Genomic DNA, 15,106 nt, shown 5'->3' with positions numbered 1-15,106 from the left:
AGTAAAAACAAATTTGAGGTTGTGTTACATCCGTACTGAAAATGTCACAATGCCTTTCTTTTGCATTCCTAATTATAATAGTAATAATAATAACAATAATAATTCCATTCATGATATGAGACCTACTGATTTAACTCATTTATTTTTCCAATCTTGCCCAGGATGCTTCTAGTACTACTCATTATGTTCCAATCCCATGGACCTTCTCTTAGTTGCCACACTCTTTCCTATCTCTGGGTTTGTTATATATGCTGGTCCCTCCTTTTGGAAATTGTTCCCTTTGCACCCTCATACATGGGTAGCTCCTTCTTACCCATCTAGCCTCATTTGTATGTCATCTCAAATGAGAAGGCTTCACCTCCAACTGAAGTGTGTAAACTGGTTCCACAAAACCACATATTCTTTAGCTCAGCCACACATTTGTTTCCTTTGTAACACTTATTGTATACTGTGATTACTGTAGCTCTTTCTGTCTCCAATAGTGATTATTTATATTTCCCTGAAGACTATAAACTCCTTGAAGACAATGTCAATGTTTGTCCATAGTCACTGTTGAATAACAGGTGCTTGGCATAGAGTCTGGGCCATAATAAGTAGTCGCTAAATATTTGATGAATGAATAATTAATGTTCCATCATTGTGATGTAGTTATTTACAGAGAAAAATCTATGGGCTCCTTAGTAGAAATTTCTCATGCCATAGTTCAAGAAATGTATGATTGGAAGTTGAAGGTCCACTTAAGTATTTTAACTAGCCTTTCATCATAACTTCTAGAGCTGTGCTGCCGAATATGGTAGCCACAATCTACACACATGTAGCTGTTTAAATTTAAATTTGAGATTGGTTCAAGATGGGGAAGTAGAAGGACATACACTCCCTCCCACTTATGAGAGCACCAGGATCACAACTAACTGCTGAACAATCATTGACAGGAAGACACTGGAACTCACCAAAAAAGATACCCCACATCAAAAGACAAAGGAGAAGCCACACTGAGATGGTAGGAGGTGCACAATGACAATAAAATAAAATCTCATAACTGCTGGGTGGGTGACTCACAAACTGGAGAACACTTATACCACAGAAGTACTCCCACAGGAATGAAGGTCCTGAGCCTCACATCAGGCTTCCCAACCTGGGGGTCCAGCAATGGGAGGAGGAATTCCTAGAGAATCAGATTTTGAAGGCTAGCAGGATTTGATTGCAGGGTTTCAACAGGACTGGGTGAAACAGAGACTCCACTCATAGGGCACACACAAAGTAGTGTGCACATTGGGACCTGGGGAAAGGAGCAGTGACCCCATAGGAGATTGAACCAGACCTACCTACTAGTGTTGGAGGGTCTCACTCAGAGATGGGGAGTGGCTGTGGCTCACCATGGGGACAAAGAAACTGGCAGTAGAAGTTCTGGGAAGTACTCCTTGACATCAGCCCTCCCAGAATCCGCTATTAGCCCCACCAAAGAGCAGTGTAGGCTAGAGTGCTAGGTTGCCTCAGGCCAAACAACCAACAGGGAGGGAACCCAGCCCCACCCATAAGCAGAAGAATGGATTAAAGTTTTACTGAGCTCTGCCCACCAGAGCAACAGCCAGCTCTACCTACCACCAGTCCATCCCATCAGGAAGCTTGCAAAAGCCTCTTAGATAGCCTCATCCACTAGAGGGCAAAGAGAAGAAGCAAGAAGAACTACAATTCAGTAGCCTGTGAAAGGAAAACCACATTCACAGAAAGATAGAGAAAATGAAAAGTCAGAGGACTTTGTAACAGATAAAGGAACAAGATAAAACTGCAGAAAAAACAACTAAATGAAGTGGATAAAGGCAACTTTCCAGGAAAAGAATTCAGAATAATGATAGTGAAGATGATCCAGGACCTCAGATAAAGAATGGAGGCAAAGATCGAGAAGATGCAAGAAATGTTTAACAAAGACCTGGAAGAATTAAAGAACAAACAAACAGAGATGTACAATACAATAACTGAAATGAAAAATACACTAGAAGGAACCAATAGCAGAGTAACAGAGGCAGAAGAGTGGATAAGTAACCTGGAAGACAGAATGGCGGGATACACTGCCACAGAACAGGATAAAGAAAAAAAATGAAAAGAAATGAAAACAGCCTAAGAGACTTCTAGGACAACTTTAAACACAACAACATTCACATTATAGGGGTCCCAGAAGGAGAAGAGAGAGAGAAAGGACCTGAAAAAAATATTTGAAGAGATTATACTTGGAAACTTCCCTAAAATGGGAAAGGAAATAGCCACTCAAGTCCAGGAAGCACAGAGAGTCCCAGTCAGAATAAATCCAAGGAGAAACACATGGAGACACATAGTAATCTAACTGACAAAAATAAAAGACAAAGAAAAATTATTGAAAGCAACAAGGGAAAAATGACATAACATACAAGGGAACTCCCATAAGGTCAACAGTTGATTCTCAGCAGAAACTCTCCAAGCCAGAAGGGAGTCACATGAAATATTTAAAGTGATGAAAGGGAAGAACCTACATCCAAGATTACTCTACCTGGCAAGAATCTAATTCAGATTCAACAGAGAAATCAAAAGCTTTACAAACAAGCAAAAGCTAAGAGAACTCAGCACCACCAAACCATCTCTACAACAAATGCTAAAGGAAATTCTCTAACTAGGAAATACAAGAGAAGAAAAGGACCTACAAAAACAAACACATAACAATTAAGAAAATGGTAATAGGAACATACATATTGATAATTACCTTATAGGTGAAAGGATTAAGTGCTCCAACTAAAAGACACAAGCTCACTGAATGGATACAAAAAACAAGACCCATAAATATGCCATTTACAAGAGACCCACATCAGACCTAGGGACACATACACACTGAAAGTGAGAGGATGGAGAAAAGATATTCCATGGAATTGGAAATCAAAAGAAAGTGGGAGTAGCAATACTCATATCAGATAAAACAGACTTTAAAATAAAGAATGTTACAAAAGACAAGGAAGGACACTACATAATGATCGAGGGATCAATCCAAGAAGAAGACATAACAATTATAAATATATATGCACCCAGCATAGGAGCACCTCCATACATAATGCAACTGCTAACAGCTATAAAAGAGGAAATTGACAGTGACACAATAATAATGGGGGACTTAAACACCTCACTTACACCAAAGGACAGATCATCAAGACAGAAAATTAATAAGGAAACACAAGCTTTAAATGACACAATAGACCAGATAGATTTAATTGATATTTATAGGATATTCCATCCAAAAACAGCAGATTACACTTTCTTCTCAAGTGTACATGGAACATTCTCCAGGATAGATCACATCTTGGGTCACAAATCAGGCCTTGGTAAATTTAAGAAAATTGAAATCATATCAAGCATTTTTTCCAACACAGTTCTGTGAGATTAGAAATTAATTACAGTGAAAAAAAATGTAGGAAACACAAACACATGGAGGCTAAACAGTACATTATTAAATAACCAAGACATCACTGAAGAAGTCAAAGATGGAATCAAAAACTACATAGAGACAAACTCCAACAAAAACACGATGATCCAAAACCTATGGGATGCCGCAAAAGCAATTCAAAGAGGGAAGTTTACTGCAATACAAGTCTACCTCAAGAAACAAGAAAAATCTCAAATAAAGAATCTAACCTTACACCTAAAGGAACTAGAGAAAGAAGAACAAACAAAACCTAAAGTTATTAGAAGGAATGAAATCATAAAGATCAGAGAAGAAATAAATGAAATAGAAACAAAGAAAACAAGAGCAATGATCAATAAAACTAAAATCTGGTTCTTTGAGAAGATGATTAAAGTTTATAAACCTTTAGCCAGACTCATCAAGAAAAAGAGGGAGAGAACTCAAATCAATAAAATTAGGAATGAAAAAGGAGAACTTACAATGGACACTGCAGAAATACAAAGTATTGTGAGAGACTACTACAAACAACTCTATGCCAATAAAATGGACAACCTGGAAGAAATGGATAAATTCATAGAAAGGTATAACCTTCCAAGACTGAACCAGGAAGAAAAAGAAAATATGAACAGACTAATCACTAGTAAAGAAATTGAAACTGTGATTAAAAATCTTCCAACAAACAAAAGCCAAGGATCAGATGGCTTCACAGGCGAATTCTATCAAACATTTACTGAATAGCTAACACTTATTCTTCTCAAATTCTTCCAAAAACTTGCAGAGGAAGGAATGCTCCCAAACTCATTCTATGAGACTACCATCACCATGATACCCAAACCAGACAAAGATACTACAAAAAAAGAAAGTTACAGACCAATATCACTGATGAATACACATGCAAAAATCCTTCAACAAAATACCAGCAAACAGAATCCAACAGCACATTAAAAGGACCATAGGGCTTCCCTGGTGGTGCAGTGGTTGAGAATCTGCCTGCTAATGCAGGGGACACGGGTTCGAGCCCTGGTCTGGGAGGATCCCACATGCCGCGGAGCAACTGGGCCCATGAGCCACAACTACTGAGCCTGCGCATCTGGAGCCTGTGCTCCGCAACAAGAGAGGCCACGACAGTGAGAGGCCCGTGCACCGCGATGAAGAGTGGCCCCCGCTTGCCACAACTAGAGAAAGCCCTCACACAGAAACGAAGACCCAACATAGCCAAAAATAAAAAAACAAATTAATTAATAAACTCCTACCCCCAACATCTAAAATAAAAAAAAATTAAAAAAAGTAACAATGTTTCCAATACTGTATTGTGAATAGAACTGTAATACTGTATGTCACAAAAATTTAAAAAAAAAAAAAAAGGACCATAAACCATTACAATTGGGATTTAACCCAGGGATGCAAGGCTTCTTCAATATATGAAAATCAATCAATGTGATACACCATATTAACAAATTGAAGAATAAAAACCATATGATCATCTCAATAGATGCAGAAAAAGCTTTTGACAGAATTCAATACACATTTATGATAAAAACTCCCTAGAAAGTGGGCATAGAGGTAAACTACATCAACATAATAAAAGTCATATATGACTCACAGCAAACATCATTCTCAATGGTGAAAAACTGAAAGCATTTCCTCTCAGATCAGGAACAAGACAAGGATGTCCACTGTCATCACTATTATTCAACATTATTTTGGAAATCCGAGCCACAGCAATCAGAGAAGAAAAAGAAATAAAAGGGGTACATATTGGTAATGAAGTAAAACTGTCACTGTTTGCAGACGACATGACACTATACATAGAGAATACTAAATATGCCATCAGAAAACTACTACAGCTAATCAATGAAATTGGTAAAGTTGCATGATACAACATTAATGCACAGAAATCACTTGCATTCCTATATGCTAACAATGAAAGATCAGAAAGAGAAATTAAGGAAACAATTCCATACACCACTGCAACAAAAAGAATAAAATACCTAGGAATAAACCTACCTAGGGAGGTAAAAGACCTGTACTCATAAAACTATAAGACACCGATGAAAGAACTCAAAGATGACACAAGCAGATGGAGAGATATACCATGTTCTTGGATTGGAAGAATCAACATTGTGAAAATGACTCTACTACCCAAAGCAATCTACAAATTCAATGCAGTCCCTATCAACTTACCAATGGCATTTTTTACAGAACTAGAACAAAAAATCTTAAAATTCGTATGGAGACACAACAGACCCCGAATAGCCAAAGCAGTCTTGAGGGAAAATAATGGAGCTGGAGGAATCAGACTTCCTGACTTCAGGCTATACTAGAAAGCTACAGTAATCAAGACAACATGGTACTGGCACAAAAATAGAAATAGAGATCAATGGAACAGGATAGAAAGCCCAGAAATAAACCCATGCACTTATGGTCAATTAATCTATGACAAAGGAGGTAAGGATATCCAATGGAGAAAAGACAGTCTCTTCAATAAGTGGTGCTGGGAAAACTGGACAGCTATATGTAAAAGAATGAAATTAGAACACTCCCTAACACCATACACAAAACTAAATTCAAAACGGATTAGAGACCTAAATGTAAGACCAGATACTATAAAACTCTTAAAGGAAAATATGGGAAGAACACTCTTTGACATACATCACAGCAAGATCTTTTTGATCCACCTCCTAGAGTAATGGAAATAAAAACAAAAATAAACAAATGGGACCTAATGAAACCTAAAGGCTTTTGAACAGCAAAGGAAACCATAAATAAGATGAAAAGACAACCCTCAGAGGGGGAGAAAATATTTGCAAATGAATCAATGGACAAAGCATTAATCTCCATAATATATAAACATCTCTTGCAACTCAATATTTAAAAAACAAACAATCCAATCAAAAAATGGGTGCAAGGCCTCAATAGACATTTCTCCAAAGAAAACATACAGATGGCCAAGAAGCACACGAAAAGCTGCTCAACATCAGTAATTATTAGAGAAATGCAAATCAAAGCTACAGTGAGGTATCACCTCACACTAGTTAGAATGGGCATCAACAGAAAACCTTCAAACAACAAATGCTGGAGAGGGTGTGAATAAAAGGGAACCCTCTTGCATTGCTGGTGGGAATGTTAATTGATATAGCCACTATGGAGAACAGTACGGAGGTTCCTTAAAAAACTAAAAAAGAGAATTACCATATGACCCAGCAATCCTACTACTGGGCATATACACAGAGAAAACCATATTTCAAAAAGACACATGCACACCAATATTCATTGCAGCACTATTTACAATAGCCAGGTCATGGAAGCAACGTAAATGCCCATAGATAGATGAATGGTTAAAGAAGATGTGGTACATATATACAATGGAATATTACTCAGCCATATAAAGGAATGAAATTGGGTCATTTGTAGTGACATGGATGGATCTAGCGACTGTCACACAGAGTGAAGTAAGTCAGAAAGAGAAAAACAAATATCGTATATTAACTTATATATGTGGAACATAGAAAAATGGTACAGATGAACTGGTTTGCAGGGCAGATATAGAGACACAGACGTAGAGAACAAACGTATGGACAACAAGTGAGGGAAAGTGGTGGGGGTGTGGTGGTGGTGGTGGGATGAATTGGGAGATTGTGATTGACATGTGCATACTAGTATGTATAAAATAGATAATTAATAAGACCCTGCTGTATAAAAAATAAATCAAATAAAATTCAAAAAAAATTTAAATTAATTAAAACCAAAGAAAATTACTAATTTAATTCCTCAGTTCCACTAGCCACATTTTAAGCTCTTAGTATCCAGGCTAATGGCAGTCTAACATATGGCCAATGGCTGCTGTATTGGACAGTATAAAAGATCTGTCATCAGAGAAATATCTAGTGTAAAGCTGTTTTTAAAGACTTATCTTCATAACAGTGCTTTAGTGTATTGATTTAAAATTAAGAATAGAATTACCAAGGATCTTAGGCACTGGAGTGTAAGGAGATCTCTGTGAAAATAACAACTGAGAAATTCAGTACTTAATTTACAAAATGCAAAAATACTTTTGAGTTGTTTTTCTGTAGCAAGCTTCATAATACATGCTGAGTATAAGCAGTGAAAAAAAATTTTCATGACTCCTGCTCTCATGTGTCTTATAGTCTAGAGGAATAAACAAATTAATACATACACACTGTGCCTCAGTTTACTCTTTTTAAAAGTAGTACCTACTCATGGGTTATTCTAAGCTAGTCACTTAAAACAGTGCTTGGAACATAGTAAGTATCTCTTGTCTATTATTACTTGTGATAATGGTATTAAAATTGTGAAGTGTTGAAAGAAACAGATAATGAAATGATAGAAAATAATGGCAGAGATGAAGAGGAAATGGATCATCTACTGAGGTATGCTAGTTTGAAATGGCTTCTCTGAAGAGGTGACATTCAAACTGTGACATTAATGCAGAAAGGGAGCCAAACACTGAGATGAGGAGAAATATCTTCCAGGCAAAAGAGACCATACGTTCAAAGAAAAGGAAGAGTTTGTTATAGTGGAGGAACCGAAAAGAAGCTAATGTAGTTGGACTACAACAGCAATAAGGTAGAAAAGCAGGCAGTCAACATGGAGACAAAGAAAGTACATGGCTTTGCAGTGCCTTCCAGGCAAAGTACACGTTTTTTAAAAACATATTTTTATTATTTTATTCAAAGTGCACTGTTAGGTCACTGGAGAATTTTACATAAAGGGAAAACATAATCTGATGCACGTTTTAAAACCTATTTCTGGCTGGGTGTGGCTGATTGAAAGATACTTATAAGGGAAGCAGAGACCACATTAGTATGTAAGTGTGTGAGTGAGGTCAATACATTTAATTGCTCTGTAGGTACCTTTGTCAGTTTTGCTGCAATAACAACCCCCAAATCTAGAAAAACAAAGGATTTATTGTTCATATTGCATATAGACTGCTCATCTGTTGTGACTGTGATAAATTCTACTTCCATACCATGCTGTGGGTAGGTTGCAACTTTGTTCCACATGTCTTTAGGTAGTTTTCAACCTAAATTTGAAGTAGCAAACTCAGATGAGACATATTTATTCTCACAACACAGGGTAGAAGCAAAAGAGTAATGGAAATGCACTAGAACTCTAAAAGTTTCTGGGAAAGTTTACTTGCTTCCCATGGGTGAAAGTAAGTCACATGTCCAAACTCAACATTCATGTGGCAAAAAGATTCCACTACCAAGAGGAAGTAGGGACCACAGACTATTGCAAAGAACTAAAGTTCCCCAAGAGAAAATCACTGCTCTCTATAAAGTCTCTGTCCTCTCTCTGCAGGTTATTTTCTTCTTTTAAGTATTTATATCTTTTTTTTTTTTGGCTGAAGCTTTAAGCTGAAAGTACTTTTTTCATGAAAAAAATAAGAGCCCAGAAAATCCCATCATCTCTATCTACAACCTAGTATTTAGATGGCATGTTTTACAAAACAGTTTCAAATTCTCATCCTCAGAGAACATCTTAGTGATATTGAGGAATACCTTAGTGATATTTCTATGTATTACCAGTACTCCAAAATATGATAATAGCAATTAACAGAGTGGTTGATATTTACTGCATGATTACTGTATAATAAGCACTTTATGTACATTATCTCAAATCTATATCAAAACCCTGCAAGGGAGATATTTTCTCACTTCTTATAATTGAGTTAACTGGGGTTTATAGAGTTCAAGTTATTTGCCCACAGTCAAAGGTAGTTAAGGATTGAGCTGCATCAAACCCTGAGTTCAAAGACTCTTACCTAAATTCTAATGCATTTCTTGTTCTCTACCTTGATATGAACAGGAACAGATGCACTGGAGGAGAAACAAAAGTGTCAAAAAGGAATGTGCTCTTTACTTGGAGTTAATAAGTGTGCAAAATGATATATTTCACTACTATTTATTAGTTTGTTATTTTATGGTAAAGCATAAATATGCCATTTTATAATTAAGATCTCCACTATCCATTCAATATCAAGTCCTGACAAGTCAAAAAAAAAAAAAAAAGAAAATGGGAAACCATTTGGAATGTGGTGAAAAAAATAATACAATTCTGATATAAAAGAATATGTCTGAAATTTGCAGAGTGGAATAAAATACTCTGAACTCATTGCAGAGTATGCTCCTAAATCACTCTAAGCTGTCTATATTAAATACCACAGATTCTAAAGCATAAATAAGATATGAGTCCAATATATATATTAAATAAATGATGTTTAGACATTTCAAAACCTTGGCTCTAAATGTAACATTTTCAGCTTGCAGCAGACATTTTGCTGAATGCTCTTTACTTTATCTGAAGCTCCGTCTCTAACCTGATCATCCTGTATATTTATGCCTACAAACCACCTCCATTCCCTAAAGACACATGAGAGTTGTCAACATGAGGACACTGATCTGGGAGCACCTGTGAATCCTGGTGACATATTATATAGGTGCCCTTAAGAGCAGGTGAAGCTGAGTATGCTTTGACTTCACTATCACCTCTTTTGTTGCCTACCCACACGTGCCTCCTCATTCATGTGTTCTCAAATGATCTCAGCTTGCTCTCCACAGAAGAAAAAAGCTTGGAGTTGAAGAGTCCAAATTTCTCTGTGCTACTGGCTGCTTGTTGATCACAGGAGCAATCATAGACACAGGTATCTGTTGGTCAGCAACAGATTTATCTCATTATAATTTTTAATAGATCTTTATTAGGGTATAATTGCTTCACAATACTGTTTAGTTTCTGTTGTACACCGAAGTGAATCAGCAATATGCATACATATGTCCCCATATACCCTCCCTCTTGAGCCTCCCTCCCATCCTTCCTATCCCACCCCTCTAGGTCATCGCAAAGCACCAAGCTGATCTCCCTGTGCTATGCTGCAGCTTCCCACTAACTATTTTATTTTCAGTAGTGTATATATGTCTATGTTACTCTCACTTCACCCCAGCTTCCCCCTCCCACCCTGTGTCCTCAAGTCCATTCTCTATGTCTACATCTTTATTTCTGCCATGCATCTAAGTTCATCAGTACCTTTTTTTTTTTTTTAGGTTCTATATATATGCGTTAGCATATGGTATTGGTTTTTCTCTTTCTGACTTACTTCACTCTGTATGACAGAAACTAGGTCAATCCACCTCACTATAAATAACAATTTTGTTTCATTTTATGGCTAATATTCCATTGTATATATGTGCCACATCTTCTTTATCCATTCATCTGTCAATGGACACTTAGGTTTGTTCCATGTCCTGGCTATTGTAAATAGTGCTGCAATGAACACTGTGGTGCATGTCTCTTTTTGAATTATGGTTTTCTCAGGGTATATGCCCAGTAGTAGGATTGCTGGGTCATATGGTAGTTCTATTTTTAGTTTTTTAAGGAACCTCCATACTGTTCTCCATAGTGGCTGTATCAATTTACATGCCTACCAACAACGCAGGAGGGTTCCCTTTCCACCACACCCTTTCCAGCATTTGTTTTTTTGTAGATTTTTTGATGATGGCCATTCTGACCGGCATGAGGTGATACCTCACTGTAGTTTTGATATGCATTTCTCTAATAATTTGTGATGTTGAGCATCTTTTCATGTGCCTCTTGGCCATCTGTATGTCTTCTTTAGTGAAATGCCTATTTAGGTCATTCACCCATTTTTTTTAATTGGATTGTTTGTTTGTTTGATATTGAGTTCCATAAGCTGTTTGAATATTTTGGAGATTAATCCTTTGTCTGTTGTTTTATTTGCAAATATTTTGTCCCATTCTGAGGGTTGTCTTTTTGTCTTGTTTATGGTTTCCTTTGCTGTGCAAAAGCTTTTAAGTTTAATTAAGTCCCATATGTTTATTTTTGTTTTTCTTTCTGTTACTCTAGACAGTGGGTCAAAAAATATCTTGCTGTGGTTTATGTCAAAGAGTGTTTTTCCCATGTTTTCCTCAGAGAATTTTATAGTGTTTGGTCTTACATTTAGGTCTTTAATCCATTTTGAGTTTATTTTTGTGTATGGTGCTAGGTAGTATTCTAATATCATTCTTTTACATGTAGCTGTCCAGTTTTCCCAGCACCACTTATTGAAGAGGCTGTATTTTCTCCATTGTATATTCTTGCCTCCTTTGTCATAAATTATGTGACCATATGTGTATGGGTTTATCTCTGGGCTTTCTATCCTGTACCACTGATCTATATTTGTTTCTGTGCCAGTACCATACTGTCTTGATTACTGTAGCTTTGTCGTATAGTTTGAAGACAGGGAGCCTGATTCCTCCAACTCCATTTATATTGTTTTGGCTATTTTGTGTCTTTTGTGTTTCCATATGAATTGTAAAAATTTTTGTTCTAATTCTGTGAAAAATGCCGTTGGTAGTTTGATAGGGATTGCATTGAATCTCTAGATTGCTTTGGGTAGTATAGTCATTTTCACAATATTGATTCCTTCAATCCAAGAACATGGTATATTTCTCCATCTGTTTATGTCATCTTTAATTTATTTCCTCAATGTTTTATAGTTTTCTGAGTAAAAGTCTTTTGCCCCCTTAAGCAGGTTTACTCTTAGGTGTTTTATTCTTTTTGTTGTGAGGGTAAATGGGATTGTTTCCTTAATTTCTCTTTGTAAATTTTTGTTAGTGGTATATAGGAATGCCAGAGATTTCTGTGCATTAATTTTGTATCCTGCAACTTTATCAAATTCATTGATTAGTTCTAGTAGTTTTCTGGGCTTCCTTAGCATTCTCTATGTATAGTATCATGTCATCTGCAAACAGTGATAGTTTTACTTCTTATTTCCCAATTTGTATCCCTTTTATTTCCTTTTCTTCTCTGGTTGACATGGCTGGGACTTCCAGAACTGCATTGAATAAGAGTGGTGAGAGTGGATATCCTTGTCTTTTTCCTGATCTTAGTGGAAATGGTTTCAGTTTTTCACCATTGAGTATGATGCTTGATGTGGGTTTGTTATATATGGCCTTTATTATGTTGATGTAGGTTCCCTCTATGCCCATTTTCTGGAGAGTTTTTATCATAAATCGGTGTTGAATTTTGTCAAAAGCTTTTTCTGCATCTATTGAGATGATCATATCATTTTTATTCCTTTATTTGTTAATGTGGTGTATCACATTGTTTGATTTGCGTATATTGAAGAATCTTTGCATCCCTGGGATAAATCCCACTTGATCATGTTGTATGATCCTTTTAATGTGTTGTTGGGTTCTGTTTGCTAGTATTTTGTTGAGGATCTTTGCAGCTATGTTCATCAGTGAGAGTGGTCTATAATTTTCTTTTTTGTGATATCTTTGTCTGATTTTGTTATCAGGGTAATTTTGGCTACATGGAAGAAATTTGAGAGTGTTTCCACCTCTGTAATTTTTTGGAAGAGTTTGAAAAGGATTTCTGTTAGCTCTTCTCTAAATATTTGATAGAATTCGCCTGTGAAGCCATCTGGTCCAGTACTTTGTTTGTTGGAAGATTTTTAATTATGGTTTCAATTTCATTTCTTGTAATAGGTCTGTTTATATTTTCTAATTATTCCTGGTTCAGTCTTGGAAAATTGTACCTTTCCAAGAATTTGTCCATTTCTTCATAGCTGTCCATTTTATTGGCAGACAGTTGTTTGTTGTAGTCTCTTATAATCCTTTGTATTTCTGCAGTGTCAGTTGTGATTTTGCCTTTTTCATTTCTAATTTTATTGATTTGCATCATCTCCCTTTTTTTTTCTTAATGAGTCTGGGTAAGTGTTTATCAATTTTGTTTATCTTCTGAAAGAAAAAACTTTTAGTTTTATTGATATTTGCTATTGTTTTCTTAATTTCTATTTTATTTATTTCTGCTCTAATCTTTATGATTTCTTTCCTTCTACTGACTTTGGGTTTTCTTTGTTCTTCTTTCTCTAGTTGTGTTAAGTGTAGAGTTAGAATGTTTATTTGAGATTTTTCTTGTTTTTTGCAGTGAGATTGAATTGCTATAAACTTCCCTCTTAGAACTGCTTTTGCTGAATCCCATAGGTTTTGGGTCATTGTGTTTTCATTTTCATTTGTTTCTATGTACTTTTTAATTTCTTCAGTGATCTCTTGGTTATTTATCAGTGCACAGTTTAGTCTCCATGTATTTTGGTTTTTTACAGGTTTTTTCCTGTAATGGATTAGCTATCTCATAGTGTTGTTGTCAGTAAAGAGCTTGATATGATTTCAATTTTCTTAAATTTTCCAAGGCTTGATTTGTGATGCAAATGTGATCTATCCTAGAGAATGTTCCATGTGTACTTGAGAAGAAAGTGTAATCTGCTGTTTTGGGGTGGAATGTTCTATAAATATTAATTAAATCTATCTAGTCTATTGTGTCATTTAAAGCTTGTGTTTCCTTATTTATTTTCTGTTTGGATGATCTGTCCATTGGTGTAAGTGGGGTGTTAAAATCCCCTACTATTATTGTGTTACTGTCGATTTCTCCTTTCATGGTTGTTAGAATTTGCCTTATGTATTGAGGTGCTCCTGTGTTGGGTACATAAACATTTATAATTGTTATGTATTCTTCTTGGATTGAACCTTTGATCATTATGTAGTGTCCCTCTTTTTCTCTTGTAACAGTCTTTATATTAAAGTCTATTTTATCAGATACGAATGTTGTTACTCCAGCTTTGTTTTGATTTCCATTTGCATGGAATATCTTCTTGCATCACTTCACTTTCAGTCTGTATGTGTCCCTAGGTCTGAAGTGAGTTTCTTGTAGACAGCATATATAGAGGTCTTGTTTTTGTATCCATTCAGCCAGTCTGTGTCTTTTGGTTGGGACATTTAATCCATTTACTTTCAAGGTTATTATCAATATGTATGCTCTTATTACCATTTTCTTAATTGTTTGGGGTTTGTTTTTGTGGGTCTTTTTTTTCTCTTGTGTTTCCTGCCTAGAGAAGTTTCTTCAGCATTTGTTGTAAAGCTGGTTTGATGGTGCTGAATTCTCTTAGCTTTTGCTTCTCTGAACAGCTTTTGATTTCTCTGAAGAATCTGAATGAGATTCTTGCTGGTTAGAGTAATCTTGTTTGTGGGTCTTTCTCTTTCACCACTTTAAGGATATCCTGCCACTCCCTTCTGGCCTGCAGAGTTTCTGCTGAAAAATCAGCTGATAAGCTTATGGGGATTCCTTTATATATATATATTTTTCCCTTGCTGCTTTTAATATTTTTTCTTTGAATTTAATTTTTGTTAGTTTGATTAATATGTGTCTTGATGTGTTTTTCCTATGGTTTATCCTGTATGGGACTCTCTGTGCTTCCTGGACTTGGACGACTATTTCCTTTCCCATGTTAGGGAAATTTTCAACTATAATCTATTCAAATATTTTCTCAGACCCTTTCTTTTTCTCTTCTTCCTCTGGGACCCCTATAATTTGGATGTTGGTGCTTTTAGTGTTGTTACAGAAGTATCTGGGAGGCTGATGAACTCACAGCCTTGTCCCCTGCCCTCCAGAGTGCTGCATTGATCCTTGGGGCATAAGAGGGAGGCCATGGAGATCAGGAGAGGCAAGTGGGAGGAGCCCTCTTGACCAGAGGAGCATGAGAGAAGAAGAGAGCATTTGCCCAGCCCACTCCAGCCCAGGAAGCCTGCTGGGCTCCCTGGTGAGGTTCCCTGCCCTCTGATACCAGAGGTGGGAGGCACACCTGTGTCCCTTCTGTTCCTTGAGCTT

This window comes from Mesoplodon mirus (genome assembly GCF_964341445.2).
Source record: "Mesoplodon mirus genome assembly, chromosome: 7".
NCBI lineage: Eukaryota > Metazoa > Chordata > Mammalia > Artiodactyla > Ziphiidae > Mesoplodon > Mesoplodon mirus.
Note: the sequence above shows the minus strand (reverse complement) of the source record.